The sequence below is a fragment of the Thermobia domestica genome, chromosome 11, assembly GCF_964235325.1.
Source record: "Thermobia domestica chromosome 11, izTheDome1.hap1.1, whole genome shotgun sequence".
In the NCBI taxonomy this organism is placed as follows: domain Eukaryota; kingdom Metazoa; phylum Arthropoda; class Insecta; order Zygentoma; family Lepismatidae; genus Thermobia; species Thermobia domestica.
The window spans coordinates 114,028,092-114,045,039 of record NC_137464.1 but is presented as its reverse complement, the minus strand read 5'-3'; the positions used below and the strand labels follow the sequence as shown (position 1 = coordinate 114,045,039).

Here is a 16,948-nt window from a genome sequence, read left to right as displayed (position 1 = left end):
GCTTACAATTGTAGGGTCCGCGCTGGCTCAGTGGTAGAACGTTCACCTCTGGTATTTGGGGTCCCGGATTCGATCCCAGCCATCGCCATGTGAACTTTGTGATGGACAAACACTGTCTGCGTGGGTTTCCTCGGGGTTCTCCCGTTTATTTACACTTTCTCCATTCCACCATTTCATTCATTACTCATCATCACCGTCTTCTTTAGCCTAACCGGCATAACCGTTGGACAAAAAACTTAAAGGTTTCACTTAATTTTTATTTACAAAACGAGGGACAGTTAAGAAACTGTAGTGCATTATTTTCTTCTTGAAAATGCAAAAGTTTACATGTCTTAGTTTTTAAGATAAGTGTCTTCTAACTCAACGCCAATGTATTTCTGCACAGTGTACGAAAGCTGTATTTTATGTTTACAACTGAAGCGTTACTAGTATGAAACCATAAAAAGTGATATTGAAAAATGTATGATTACCAAAGCCCATATGTTTTCACTACCCTCGCTTACGCGTATACCCACCGTCGCTGACGCACTTGTTCCCTTCGGACATATCCCCGCGCTACCGCGCGGGCCCATCAGCGTTGCCCTGCTCTCACTCAGTTATATAGAATTCGTGCTCTTTAGTGGCCAACTAGCACCTGGTGCTAAATTATCTTAGAGAAACGTGGACAATTTCTCATAATGCTTGTGCCATGACAAGGTTTGTGTTCCTTTAGTATTCTCTAGTATTTAGTGTATCTTTAGTAACCTAATAAGATCCACTAGATTATATACTGCAGGACTTGTTTCACATGTGAGCGAAAACTTCCAATTAAAAAAAAAAAAGGAGAAATGAGGTAGTGGTTAAACGCTCTTGTGTACAGGTTTACTTGTGGCGCAATACTAAAAAAAAAAAAAAAAATGAAAAATTATAATTCTTTCACCAGTTTCTTTTTTATTGTCCCCTAGTCGGTTTCAAATGGGCGGAATATATTTTACTTGGCATAAATAAAATTCAAGGGGACCTCTAGAAGTAATTGTTGAAAAATTATAATTCTTTTACGATTTGCGTATAAATAAGGCTTCCAGATGTCTAGCATAAAAACAGCGCAAAAAAGCACAAAACAATTTGTGCTGGGTGGCCACTAAATAGCACAAATGCTATCGAACCGAGTCAGATAGGGCGAAGCTGGTGGGCCCGCGCGGGAATACGTCCGAAGGGAGCAGGCACGTCTGCGATAGTGTGTATGCGGATAAGTGAGGGTAGTGGAAGGAAGTGCGTTTTGAGAATAATACAAGTTTCAACAACACTTGTTGTTGTTTCATACTAGTAACTCTCCACTTGTAAACAAAATACAGGTTCTGCACGCTGTGCAGAAATATGATGCCGGTGTACACGGTGCAGAAATAAGCCGCCCGTGGAAAATAACATCTAATAGAGCCATTTTTCATATGCACTCATTTGTTTTATTCGTCGTAAAGCACTTGTAATGGTTTAACATTAGTAAACGTAAGATACAGTTGTATTACATTGTATGTAATTAAGTTACCTGTAGAAATTCGTTCCTTATAAACATGTCTTTTCATGGAAAGTATTGAATTTTACCTGTAAATCTTCCAAAATGTAGTGCACCAAAACTACACCTGCACCAGACTGTCTTATTTTGATTTTTTGCTGGTCGCGGTGGCTCAGTGGTAGAGCGTTCATCTCTGGTACATGGGATTCCTGGTTCAAACCCTGCTCCTGTCAAGTGAACTTTGTGGTGGACAAACACCGTGTGCGTGGGTTTTCTCGGGATTCTCCCGTTTCCTCCCACTTTCTTCATTCCACCATTTTCATTCATCTCTCGTCATCACCGTCTCCTTTAGTCTAACCGGCATAACCGTGGGACGTAAAACTCAAATATTTCATTTTCCGAGTGTTAACCCTTTCTCCTGACACTGTTTCACGATGTGTAGGTACAAAAACTTGGACATCGGAAGTTTGAAAAAATTTAACAATTTAACATTAACATCTGTAGAAAACCATTAGCGACTACTATTAAAACTTTTTTGAGGAGAAAAGCTCATCATGAACGAGGGTTTGAAAAAACCCGGGCTTTTTTGAAAAAGCCGAACCCACCTGGGCCCATTTTTTCGGGTGTTTTTCGAGTTTAATTGGGTTTTTTCGGGTTTAATCGTTTTTTTTTCGAAATATTTCAATGTCTTTGGGGTAAAAGTGTTAAAATGTGATTTATATTTCAATATTGTCATTGTCACAACTTGCAACAATTTTCTACTCACTGCCGTTTTGAAAAAATGGCCGCCATTTTGATTATTATTATTATTATTTTTTTTTTTTTTTTACATTGGACCGCCGAGAAAATCTACACAGCAAATTTAGCATATCTTGTGCTTCTACCGTCAAAATTTCAACTTAAAAGACTGAAAATTGCGCTTCGTAGCGTAGATACTCGTGCATTTGACAAAATGGCCGCCATTTTGATATATTACGTTGGTATGCCGCCAAAATCTAAACAGGGAATTTAGAGTGTCTTGTGCTTGTACTCTGAAAATTTTAACTTAAAAGGCCGAAAGTTGAGTTGATTTTATGTTTAACGTCCCTTTCAGCAGCGAGGCTATATAAGACGGGACCTACTGATTAAGGTGGAATCCGAACTACGTGAGCTCTCTCCGGGAAGCAAACCCGGGTCACCCACGCCTAAGACTCGTACACTAACCGCTCAGCCATAAAGGAGCTCGGCAGACAAACGAACAAATGTAAAGTTATAGTTTTGTGATTTTTTTTTATAGCGTTTCTCAAAGTTATGTTCATTCGATTGAATTCTTATTACAGATGGTTTGTGTTTTAGATATGTTACTCAAATTGACTCCTAGGAGAACATAAAATGTATTTGTTTTGAAACTTTTATCATTTTTGCCCACCTGATCGATTTTACCTGTAGTTTATTTAAGTATATGTGCATTTTATTTGTTCCATTAACAAGGTTTTATTTTAAGATGTAATATTTTGTATTCAGCCGAATACAAAATTCTCAATTGCCAATACAATAGTGTCGCAAAACCCTGACGCGTATCGAAGTTCTATTTCAAAGTAATATAATGCTATCTTCACTAAATATAATATTCTATTTTAATACATCTTTTTGTCTGGTGAGGGACTTATATTATATTCGGCGTAAGCTCTAAACTGCGATAAACAAAGCCACGTGAAACTAAATCTCGCTGATATGCTGTTGTCCTACCGACGCTTGTACTCCTCCGCAAAATAGTTCATGTGATTGCATTATTACTTTTACTATGAAGCTTCATATAAAACTGCTATATTATTATTATAAATGACAAAAATATAATACGGATTATCTAATAATACTGCAATCGAGTGTGGCTAACGAAACAATAGAAATAAACACTAAGCATGCGCAGTAATTATGGCGCCAACTCAACTGTGGACGGGTGTTCTGCTTTTAAAGTCTGAAAGATGACTGGCATGAATCCCAGTTCCGCGAGTGTTGTGGTGAAACACCAACAAGGCAAACCGTTACTCACTAAGCAACAATTGTTTACGAGCGAAATTCAAATCCTTTTTTTTTTTTTTTTAATCTTTCGAGTTTCTTTTCTTTCTTTTCTGCTGCTGCTGTAAGTATCTGGACAACACGAGACAGTATTGTCAAAATGCACGTGCATAATTTGCTCCTCCCCGTGGGGAGTGGGAGAGATACATCACTAGCCAATCGTATTTGTGACAAGCGGAAGGATACGAATATTTTGTTTATCGGAGTTTAGAGCTTACGCTGAATGATGTATAGGGATTTATTGTTTAACATGCAGCTTCAAGGTAATGTTTCAAAGATTTCTCAAGAAACTCAAATTCCTACCATTGGATATACGGCAGGATTTCTTTTCTTTTCTGATTCTCGTTTGGGGTGGCGACCGTACTGTTGTAATAAAGATTAACCTTTTGTCACTCGCGCCAAATTTAGTAACATAACTACTCGCGCGTTTGCTTTTTTCCAACATTGACATTTTGAGATACAAACAATATATTTAGTAAACTTATTTGAAGTAATGCATGCAATTGTTGAGTAAATACTTAGGATATTTGGAATTGTTGCTATAGTGCTGTCAAAATGTCTTGATCCGTGGCAAAAATGCGAACTAAAGTTCAAACCATCGACACATCCACGCGTTGAGCCAATAAGGGTTCAGCTGTTGCTAAACGAGAGAGCCTTGGCGAAAGGGAGTGAATTCCTTCAGCCGATAGCAACGCTTGGAACAGAAAACTAGGTGTCAAGTCAATGTGGTATATCTATAGCTTGTCAATATCTCTTCTCTGAGATCGGCTTTCGAAATCATCGAATCTAATGCCCTGAGTAATAGTAAAAAGCTCGTGTAACTCATTGCTGCTCTTACGATTAGAATTCCTGTTCCGTCACATGTCCACAGTGATCGTACATCATCACGTGCTCCTTTCTTTTGGCAATCAAATAAAGACGTCGAAATAAAGTCATTAATTTTGCTCTTGAAGTTGCTGTACAGTTGCAGTGCGTTCTTCGCCGAAACTTGTTCGTAATTTATCCAAATAATTGTTAGTACATTTTACAATTTCATTAATCACTGCTATATCGATAAATTTCGGAAAAAAAAAAAAACTGTTTACTCAGTGATACCCTTAGCAGTAAACTTCGGTTCTAGCATCTTTTTCACAATGTTTTTACACTTTGTCTTTGCTGATGCTGCCAGTTACTATTTACATTTTGTTTTCCTGTCTTTCCCAATGAAACAATATTTTCACTGTAACTGTAATTCACATCCATATCGTTTGCATCTGAATCTGCATCTACACTGTTCTTATCTGCTTCACTATCATGATCAATATCATCTTCATTCACTTTTTCATTACTTCAATTCGCATCACTTTCAGCAGCCACTAATTTTCGATAGTTAACATCAGACTCATCATTAATATTGTCAAGCCACTTCTCTATCTCACTTCTATTCAAGAAGCGAGACGTTGCTTAGAAAAACAAAACTTCACTCATAAACAATAATTACCACATTAACGATCGCGCGTTGGAAAATTTCAAACTCCATAAAAATATATGTTTGCTAGTGTTATCACGGAACTACTCGCGCGTTTGAAAAAAGCAAACGCAGACGAAACTATTTCCTCAACCTGTACTGGAAGCTACTACAATTGCAGCACGTCAGCGAGCTTTAGGGTGAAAGAGGGGAAGGAGCCACTTGAGGAATAGCAGTGAGGGTGACTCCGCTAATGCGACCCCATTCGTAAAAATCATTAGTTTTTACTCACCTGTTTGCTTTTTTCCAACAGCGCGAGTGACAAAAGATTAAGTAAAAGTTAACTGTTTCGACGTAATTGAATTCTTCATCAGTGACTATAGTTTTCATTACTCTTACAGGTTTTCTTGTAACATACAGCGTTGAAGCCGGTTCATTGCAACAAGGTCTATTACACTGTGTAGTTTGGTTTGGTTTTGGTGTGATGAAGTATATTTTCGATTGTAATAAATATACGTGATGTGCCAACGCCGTACACATTGAAGAGTATATTTTACAAAGCATTATATTTGTTCTATTTTAGATAGTTCATTTATTTCTGGAAGCAAGGGGAAATGTTGCTCAAGAAATACAGAAGTGTTGCAATGGAAGAAGACCCACAGAGAGCAGTAGCGTAGCCAGGATGTGTGTTTGGTGGGGCAAGTGCTGTTATAGGTACATATGGAACAATTCCAAACAAAAAATATATAAACATAAAAATATATTTAAAAAATTACAAACATCAAACTACATTGTCGGACCTCTTTGGGGGCCCGGCCTCTCTGGGCCCCCCTTCCCTACGCCACTAACGGAGAGTATTGACAAAAATCATATGTACTAACATCCTTAAAGATATTTGTGAAGAGTGGTAGGATATATGTGGGACTACAGTTTTTTTTTTTTTTCCTTTTAGAACGGGTGAATTTCATTCAATCATAACATTTGTAAAACATTTCCCATTTTAATGCGGTTTATTTCAAATCACACGGGAATTATGGTCATCACTTACCTTTGAAGCGAATATTGAGAATTACGGCTTTGAAATTGATTTTTGTTTTGCCAATATTACCTTAGTCTCCCTATCCCGGTTTTTGTCGTTAAATTCTTTTTTTATTATTACTTCATCTTTTCTATGCAGTGTTGTAAAATTTTCTGTATCTCTCTATATTCTCACAATCCTGATTCTGAGCTATTTAAATTCTACATTACTATTTCATAGGTTTGAAGTTTTCTTCAATTATAAAGACAACTGTTGTTTGATATTGTTCTTAACTTTTTTTTTTTTTTTTTTGCGTGGAATCAGTTAAGAGAGAAAGTGTAATTATATTTCTCAGAGTACAAGCTCCTTAACGGTGAGGTTCAGTACCATCGCCTCCTTTCTTTTCTATCCCATTGATTTGTAGGGGAAGTATTCTTCCTTTTCTTTGAAATGAATAAAATTTTTGATGTTCTGATTTTACTGATTTCTTCTGAATATCTATTTAAATGTCCCTTGCTTTGTCAAAATGATATTTTAGTATATATAAGTATATTATTATTTAAATTAGATGTCATTTATGAATATTAAAAACATACAACACAGAATTTTATTTCCACAAAGTAAGAGACATTTAAATAGACCTGAAGAAAAATAATAAAAAGTAAAACCCTTAAAATCTCAAAGAAACAGAGGAAGATTTCCTCGTATATATCAATGGGCTAAAAAAGAAAAATGGCTGAGTTATTCAAGACAAAATATGGATAGCAGGAATTCTTTAGAATAATATAGTGCTTTTTTGAACATTGTAATCACTTCATATATATTTGCTTTTCTGATTTTACATACTGTATGAAGGCTATCTGTGTTAAAACTCAATGTTATGGAATGCTACAAATTTCTGTTTAAAAAAAAAAGTAGTAGTACATCCGAAGGTATATTACATATAACTTCTAAATGATGATAAGGTTCATTACATAGGCTAATGTATATAAGTTAATACGATGTGCATTGTATTTTGTTAATACAATTTGGTGTGTTTTTAGTGCTAATATAGACCAGAAAAAATTGTGATCTTCCCTTCATTTATTCTCTTAAAGAATTCCTTTAAAACAAAGGATCTTTGCAAAGTATTATGTTAAAACACTTCATTTATTATGTAAATGACTTCATTAACCTTTTTTCTCTATATAATGGGTATGCACTATGAGTATACTGTACATGTGGCTGTTTCACTTACGATATAAATTATTTTCTCACATTTTTCTGTTTCATTGTATACAATTAATGTATAAATCATATAGGAACACATTAAATGAACAATTAGTTACCTACTTAATTGTTATTTTATCTTAATATGATTTCCACTTTTAAAGTGTATTTAAATAAATATTTAAGGCATAGAGTTAGAACTGACAGCTTAGTCGTTAGAACTTGTGTTTAGTGCATTTCAGTGTTTGGTTTCTACGAATATAGTCATGGGTGTAAGCAGACAAGTGATCGCTCCGGCCACTTTTTTTTTTTTTTTTTTTTAATACCAAAGTTACAACAAATGCAGAGACATTTTGGCATGGCTGCTTGGATACACGTCTCTGTTTTCCATATATTGACAAACTAACATGGTTAGTGTCCACCTTTTTCTTGTTTACTTTATCCTTTTTTTTTTTTTTTTTTTTGCGTGTAGGCTCGGTTTGATCTCTCCGCCACCACATACCTTTTATTACAGTATTTTTATTTATAATTTTTACTTCATTAATTGTTATTTAAATCTCATTTTCCATTGGGAGTGTGACCCCTGTACTTTAAAAAAATTTAGAAAATCATTGACGTTTAAAATCCTTTTCCAATAGTTGATGGGAAAACGACAACCTAAAAAGACCGTATTTCCGACGGATTGCTGCGGCTTTTTTTTTTTTTTTCGAAGAAAGCGTTTGCAACTAGCAAATTTTGATTGCATAGAACAGTGTTGTTCCTAGTGGTCGTGATAGTGAAAGATGTGCTTTCAGGGGGAAAATGTACTGACTGTTATAAGTTTTTCACATTAGGCGCACAGACGTGTTAATTGAATTATTCTTAACGTTCATTATTAGCTGCTCAGTTGTTATTTTTAGTTCGCTTTTAAGCATTTGTAAGTCATTCCCAGATACTTTTCCTCTATATAGCACTTAAATCGTACTGAGAATTGTAGAAATGTACTGCGTATGTACCGAGTGCAATATTACTGGTGGGGGGGACCGCGGTGGCTCAGTGGTAGAGCGTTCACCTCTGGTGTTAGGGGTCTCGGGTTCAAACCCTACTCCCGCCAAGTGAACCTTGTGGTGGACAAACACCGTATGCGTGGGTTTTCTCGGGGTTCTCCCGTTTCCTCCTACTTTCTTCATTCCACCATTTCATTCATTATTCATCATCACCGTCTCCTTTAGCCTAACCGGCATAACCGTGGGACGTAAAATTAAAGATTTCATTTCATTTTTATTACTGGTGGGAATCCGCCATGATTTTCATTGCAGTGCTCCGCATCTTTTCTGCTGTCTGTCGATTGGTCGGAAAGGCAACTTTCCACCGGCGGCGCTGGCGCATTTTATGCGCCTTTCCGGTTGTTTGCCGACTGCTCGAAAGGACCTCTTTTCGATGTCAGCTTCTCAATTCTCCCACAGGCGGCATTCGACCTCTTGCCGCAGTCGAAAAGTAGCCCTTTGCCGACTGGATATCAACCCTTCAGGAAGGCAAAATTTTCACCACTTTTTAGAGTAGCTTTGCCTAAGTTTGCCTCCGTGCTATGATTTCTCATGAAGGGCACAATTGCTAGTTCTGAAAGTATATAATACTTCCATGTCCCATTCAATTTTTTGTTTTTTGGCTGAAAGTGCTGCAAAAAAGCAAAAAGAACAAATTTTGTCCTGGGACACACAAAAAAAATGCAAGTATTATACTTCAAGAACTTCCAAGGGTGCTCCCTGTCGAGAAATCATAGCATGGAGGAAGACTTAGGCAAGACTAATGTAAAAGCTGATGAAAATTTTGCCTTCCTAAAGCGTTGATTTCCAGTCGGCAAAGGGCCACTTTTCGACGGCGGCAAGAAGTCGGATGCCGCCAGTGGGAGAATCGGGAAGCCGACGTCGAAAAGAGGTCCTTTCCAGCAGTCGGCAAACAGCCGGAAAGGCGCATAAAATGCGCCGGCGCCGCCGTCGAACAGTTGACTTGCCGAGCAGTCGGCAAACAGTCAGAAATGAGCATTAAATGCGCCGGCGCCGCCGTCGGAAAGTTGCCTTGCCGAGCAGTCGGCAAACAGCCGGTAATTAGCATTAAATGCGCCGGCGCCGCCGTCGAGAAGTTGACTTGCCGAGCAGTCGGCAAACAGCCGGAAATGAGCATTAAATACGCCGGCGCCGCCGTCGGAAAGTTGCCTTGCCGAGCAGTCGGCAAACAGCCGTAAAGGTGCAGTAAATGCGCCGGCGCCGCCGTCGAAAAGAGGCCGGCATAAGGAGTCGGCAGAGGGTCGGAAAGAGGTCTTTCCGACTGTTTTGCCGACTCTGGCGGTCGGCAACAGTCGGCAAAGGGCATTATTCTTTACGATTTTCAACCGCTTGCCGCCTCGGCAAAAGGTCGGCAATTTTGAACAAGTAGATCGTCGTGCCGCCGCGGACGGGTGCCGGCTGCCTACCGGCGGCCTGCCACCGTCGACGGCGGCAATCCCTCTTGCCGACCGCGGCATCCTGATGGGGTATGCTTAAAATAAGATTTTAAGACACTTTTGATATCTGATCGTGTAACAGCCTTGCGTTCTCTTCATTCTGTTGGTATTTGGTTTTCGTGCCTTAATATGTCACAATTACTCCAAATTTGATTGAGTAAAACTGTCGACTTTGGTGAGAGCAATCCCATTGTCAGATTCGATTCTAGTGGAAAAAATTGTCCTTTGTTTTCTGTAACACTAGTCAAATGCTGGGATGAAACCTTAGTCTCAAGCCCAAGCTTCTTCATTAGGCTCAGGCTGCTTACTTTTCTAATTCTTTCTGAGTTATTGTGGTCACTGAATGAGGCCATTTCCTAGTCGTGATGGGCTAGGCCATTGCTAATAGAATAGCCCATAAAATATAGATCAAATCAAATTAAGGAGCAACTTCCTTTTCTTGCTCTTGATTTGCTTTTTTTCTTTCTTTAAAAATACGTTTCTCAGTGACCACACCACTCCAGTTAGAATTAAGAATTGTAGTAGAGATAAAGTTCTAAATGGCGATTAATGTATCAAAATCAATATATTAATGTACTGTATATGTATACAAAATACCATATGGAGCCTCGAGCAGTAACACGTATCTTTGTAATTAGTAATCCACTACTATCAACTCTGCATAGGTTGTATAAGGAGCTATATCATTCATGTAAACACATAGGCGGGTTCAGGGGGAGGGCGAAAAGTCGTTCGCCCCTACCCAGCGCCACCATTAACAGTCTATTTTAGTAATAATTTGTGGCAATTTCAGATCATCTAAGTAATTTTTCACTGCTAGCATCTCTAACCGCCCCCTAAGAATCCATCCGTCCCCTCCAGGAGTCCGTTCTGGATTCGCCCCTGCGTAAACATAATATACAACTCATTCAAGAGTACATTTTGGTGGCTTTTTAAAATTTTTATTTTAAAGGATTGTCATTTCTCGTGGCTACTTATGCAATTTTGTCCACAGGCATACATGCAATTTCCAGTCATTACGCAAAAACATTTATATACTTAATAGACCTCGGCTAGTTGGGGGCTTTGCTACTAGACCCCCGTTACTAGGGCCTCGCACCACAAAAGACTAAAGAAATGTCTGGGAATTTGCTCTTAGACCTTCTGATATCTCATTTGATCGGCCTATGACCTCGTACCTCGTAAACCTACAACCAAACCGAATCTCAGTTCAAATATCAAGTTGTATGTAATAACATTCCGGTATCCCGAGATATACCGAATTTCAGTGCGAGTACATGGGGGCTTTCCCCCCAGCTCACACATTTGCTCGGTCTACGGTCTCGCACATCATACGCCTGCAAACATAACGAATTTTTAAGGGGGCGCGGTGGCTCAGTGATGACGGTGGGTGTAGCCGAGCGGTCTGAGGCGTTAGGCTGATGATCGTGAGGTGAAGCCCATTGGGGGTTCGAGTCCCTCTGTAGTAGCAAGGGTGGAATTTTAACTGTCCTCGATGTTTCTGTGTTCGTGTCCCTGTCGTGTCTAGTAGTCCTGAAAAGTGGTTGAAGTAGAAAATAAGTCAGGAAGTTTTTTTTTTTAAAAAAAGTGATAGAGCGTTCACCTCCGGTGCTTGGGGTCCCTGGTTCGATCCCAGCTCGCGCCGTGTGGACTTTATGGTGGACAAACACCGTGCTCGTGGGTTTTCTCGAGGTTTACCCGTTTCCTCCCACTTTCTTCATTCCACCATTTCATTTATTTCTTATAATCACCGTCTCCTTTATCCTAACCGGGATAAACGTGGGACGTAAAACCCAAGGATTTCATTTCATAACGAATTTTTGTTCAAATAACAAGTTTCGTTTCTCTAACATTCCAGGATTCCGAGATATAAAAGTCTTTTCTCCCCGCCAATTTTCTTCCCTTCTAAGACACACATAAAAAAACGCTGAAGTACATACCTAATTATTTCAACTGAAAAATCCAAATACCAAATTCTATGCTCCTAACCTTCAGAGGTTCCCAGATATCGACATGTTATTATAATAATTACAATCCCCACCCTCTTTCCTTTCCATCTCTTTTCTTTTCCTTTTTACTAAAACGTCAAAAAACACTGAAACATATGTCAAATTATTTTCAATGAGAAATGCAAATACCAAATTTCAAGTCTCTATCCTCAAAGGATTGAACATATTAATACAATAATTGTAATCCCCACTTAATTTTCTTCTCGCCCTTTTTCTTCCCTTCTGGGCCACATATATATATAAAAAAAAACGTTGAAATACGTATCTAATTATTTGAAGTGAGAAGTCCAAATACCAAATTCCATGTTTCTAACCCTTTAAGTTTCCGAGATATAGGCATATTATTATACTAATTGCAATAATTGCAATTACCACCCCTTCTTTTACTTTCTACACCTTCCCTGCCCCTTCTAATTTAAATATCAAAAAACACTTAAAAAAGTATCAAATTATTTTCAATGAGAAACCCAAATACCAAATCTGAAGTATCTAACGTCAAGAATCATCAATATTTTCCACCCCATTTTCCCCCTTCCTCGTCGAATTTCCCAAAGTCCTTCCTTAGTGGTATCCTACGTCACAAAGCCTATAAACTGTCCAAATTTCAAGTTTGTAGCTTAAGCGATTTGGCCTGTACGGTAATCTGTCACTCAGTCACTCAGGACTTTGCCCTTTTTATATAGAGAGATTTAAGATTTTATGGGAAAGCCATGGATTTTGTTCTAAGGCCGCCAGTGTCTTAGAAATGTAATAGCTTTGCTATAAACTTTAAGCAATCAACTGACTGATCTGCGTCTATAGTATTATGTAAAATACCGCTTATGATATTTATTTTGCTCGTAATAAAAAAAAATAGAAATGATGACGAAAATTCAAAGACATCCATGATTTTATCGTAATTCTGCAGGAGTTCAGATCATTGGATTAATCATAAAAGCCGACTGTATAAGATAGACTACATTAATTTCCAATGTGGGACAAAGAAAATATGCAGCATTACTATGCAGTTTTTCAACGTTTTAACTCATTCTGAAAATATTATCATAGGTCTCACAAACAATCGAATTTTAATCCTAACTTGATTAATATATTAATATAACAAAAGGCAGATCTATACAACTACTGACTTGAGATGAAAGTGGCATACTTGTAGTGCGTTTAAAGATATACTAGTAGTATTGATTTAGTATGGTAAACATCAAAAGACTTGCCGCGCCTTGATAAGATAGTTTATCGCTTGTTTAATTAAGGATAAGTGGGAGTATCGAAGGAGGTGATGAAATAGGGTCAGGTTTTTTTTTTTTTCCTGGAGATAGATGACGAAAGGAAAGGTTGAATGACCACTACGAAGGTCACATTGGATGGTCCCTGTGCAGGACCAGAATGGATGACCCTAGAAATGGCCCCCAGGACCCATAGCCCCTATGCAGGACCCATAGCCCCTATGCAGGACCCATGGCCCCTACGCTTCAATAGAAGCTACCTATTAAAAAGCAAATAAAAGGAAATGGTTTCCTTCCCTGCTTGCAGGAACAGTGAATGACAGCAGGCCTCATGGCCCCTGGAAATGACCCCAACCCATGGCCCCTGAAGATTGCCCCCTGTGCAGGAACCATGGCCCCTATGCAGCACCCATACGAACAGAATGTGAGAACATTACAAGCTACATGTTAAAAAGGTGGGAGCAGATAAAAGGAAATGGTTCCCTTCCCTGCCTTGCAGGGCCCCTGGAAATGACTCCCAGGACCCATTGCCCCTATGCAGGACCTATACGAACAGTATGTGAGCATATATAATTGATTAGAAGCTACCTGTTAAAAAAGATGTGAGCATCCCTCGACTTGAACAACGTGAAAAGTTAAAAATAAGCCCCCTCCCCCCCCCTCCTACAAGTATACTATGAAAAGGGTAATATTTATTAAAAATTATTTTTTTCTTACTTATGAGCTGAAGACTGAGTGGCACAGACGTCCTTCCTTGAGAGCCGTTGAAATTGAAATGAAGGAGCGAGAAGGCGTTTGGCGTGGCTTTAGTGACGTCAAGATTAACTTTGTACCGTATCAGAATGATAAAAGTGATTATAGACTTTAATTATTTACACGAATCACAGATTACTTGCAATCATCTACAAACATTTGTATGATTTGAACTTAATGAGAACTCTGAATAACAATCACGTGTAAGGTTAAAAACCTTTATTATTGACAACCATGAGTGATATCTAACAGAGTTAATCACAGATGGATCACGAGTTTATGTGTTTAAGTTTAAATGATATTGATGATAGAGAAAAAATAAACCGATAATCACGAGAACTGATGGGTTATTGAACGCTTGCCCTATTACAAACTGAACTTGTATTTGTAAATATATATAAACAATTTGGAAACGTTATTACTTAGAGATAACCAGAGAACGGCGAAAACATTTATTTTGTTATTAGAATCTAATACGAGAAAATAAACTGCAACTTTAGAGATTAATGCCCCGAACTGCACAATTATTATTATTGTATGGATTTAATGTTTACGGTGAGAACATTGAGCATGCACCACTTATATGCAATAAAGCATATGGACTTATGGGTAAAAAAAAATGGTTCCGCCTATACTAAATAAAGTACTTATATATAAATCCCTATATTCCCTTTTTTATATATTATAATTGTTGCTACTGATAGTGTTTTTTTTAGTAATTAATTGCGTGATTTTACGTGTGTGTGTGTGTTTGCGATTTTTAAAAAAGTTTGGACGACCAGCGAAAATTGTAAGTTATTATTGTAGTTGATGTATATATCCACACATATTCACTGACGCGCCTTTTGTACATTAATATTTAAACCTAGGACTACCGAACAAATGTAAAATTGTAATTTACTTTAAAAGTATAACACATAATCGTTAACGTGCCACCACAGACATTCATATTGAAACGTGAGAAAAAAGTGATTAATTGTAAAATATTTTAACATTAATGCCGCACCTTTGTTTGAAATGCTATTTATGTTGCGCGCTTACACAAAGATTTATTTTTATTATAGCAAGCATTTACGGAAATAATTTTAAAATACCATTGCACCTAACACATGTTGGTTACGCCTTTTGTTAAAATTGTACGTACGCGAACACGAAATAAAAACTACTGTGTTTACCTAGCACAAGCTGTTTGCACTTTTTAAAATTGCACGTACGCGAACACGAAATAAAAAATTAGTGTGTGCACCTAGCACATGTTGGTTGTACTTTTAAAATTGCACGTACGCGAAAGCGAAATAAAAATTACTGTGTGCACCTAACACATGTTGGTTGTACTTTTTAAAATTGCACGAACGCGAACATAAAATAAAAATTACAGTGTGCACCTAGCACATACTGGTTGTACTTTTTAAAATTGTATGTACGCCCACCAACTTACATTTGAGAACGCGTTATAAAATAGTTTGTGTTATATAACTTTTGCGGACAAATTAGTTGCCTGGCACAAAATTTAAATTGCCTATCCATTATTAAGGTAAGCTAAGATGGCTATACTTGCTAACGCGCCTTTACTTGAAAACCACATGTTTTTTTTTACTAAGGTAAGCTAAGATGTTTATACTTGCTAATGTGCATTAGTGGAAAACCACATTTTTTTTTTACTAATCTATTGTAACGTAACCGTCGCTAACGCGCCTTTATATGAAAACCACATGGTTTTTTACTAAGGTAACCTAAGCTGTTTATATTTGCTAACGCCACCTATGGTATCGTGACCGTCGGTAACGCGCCTTTATTTTAATGGAGCATTATCCACTTTTGATAATAATGTATAAAATAATTATTATTTTGTTTTAACTTGTTGCTACGCGTTTGCTAATACTGAATAAATGCTTGAAAACAAATTAAATGCACACCGGCTTTGCCCTTCCCCTGAACCACTTGGTTGCGCGACGGTTTTACCCTGCCCTAAACCACTTGGTTGCGCGACGGTTTTACCCTGCCCTAAACCACTTGGTTGCGCGACGGTTTTACCCTACCCTAAACCACTTGGTTGCGCGTATGCTTTATCCTGCCCCGCCCACATAAACGCACGCAGGTTTTTTACATGTACACCGACTGCTACATGTTTAGAACTAATAAATGTAATTATTGTACGCATGCTTTCGTATAAATGCAAGTATTTTTCCCGAATGGACTTGCACTGCTACACATTAATAATAATAATTGTATGAATGCTTCCGTATAAATGCAAGTATTTTTCCCAAATGGACTTTTACTGCTACATGTTTAAAACTAATAAATATACGTATGCTTCCGTATAAATTCGCGCACGTTTTTTTTTCACGAATGGACACCAATTGCCACGCTTTTAATTTTATTTAATGTAATTATTGTACGCATGCTTCCGTATAAATGCACGCACGCATAGGCACCAATTGCCACGCTTTTAATTTTATTTAATGTAATTATTGTATGCATGCTTCCGTATAAATGCACGCACGCATAGGCACCAATTGCCACGCTTTTAAAATTAATCACTGCTATATTTTTATACATCTACAATAACAAATACTAAATATAATTGATTTTAAAACACGGAAAAGAAGAACAACCTGCGATCGGCTAACATTTATATGTTGGAAATACCTTTAAATAGTGTAGAGTACCATCATTTGCTTAACGCACATAGTGACGAATACGATTTTCATAAGTATTCATAAAATAATTGTAGAAAAAAGATTATCAATTTGAAATATTTTATTTCTAGTACATACTAAATAATTTAATGCTAAAAATGATATTAAACTTACCTTTATATATAATCTTCTTTTAATTACATTTCGAAACCACATTTTGAAGTATACGTATTCTAAGAAGCGCGTGGACAGGAAGTGACTCAACTTCCTGTAGCAGTGTTGGTAAATCTTAATACTTTGTGTTTAGTTAGAGAATGGTAATGGAAGATTTTTGATTTAAAGAGATTAATAAATAAGCAATTATTATGAAATGGGGAATTGTTTTTGGTATACTTTAATTACAAGTGCAGAAAAAGTATATGTGTTGCCTAGTTTGTAAAATAAAAATAAATGAAAATGCTTTAGGTCAATTTGTATTGTAGCCTATAGGAATATGAGCCGATTCATTACCCTTTATGATATTTAGACTGCAAAACACAGACTATAATGTAACACATTTGCTTATTTTATGGATTTTGCGATGGATTATTTACGCAAACTAGAATGCGAAGACAATTT

General features: G+C 37.3%; 1 long non-coding RNA gene across 2 annotated transcripts in view; it reads right to left on the bottom strand.

Moving 5' to 3' along the window:
* LOC145663649 (uncharacterized) overlaps positions 1-16,595 on the bottom strand; it is a 148,008-nt gene extending 131,413 nt beyond the window's left edge. The window contains exon 1 of one of the 2 annotated variants that reach the window (XR_014127212.1): positions 16,505-16,595. This is a non-coding gene — a long non-coding RNA (uncharacterized LOC145663649). The remainder of the gene's footprint in view (positions 1-16,504) is intronic. The other variant, XR_014127211.1, reaches the window with a different exon arrangement.
* Between the last annotated feature and the right edge of the window lie 353 nt (positions 16,596-16,948).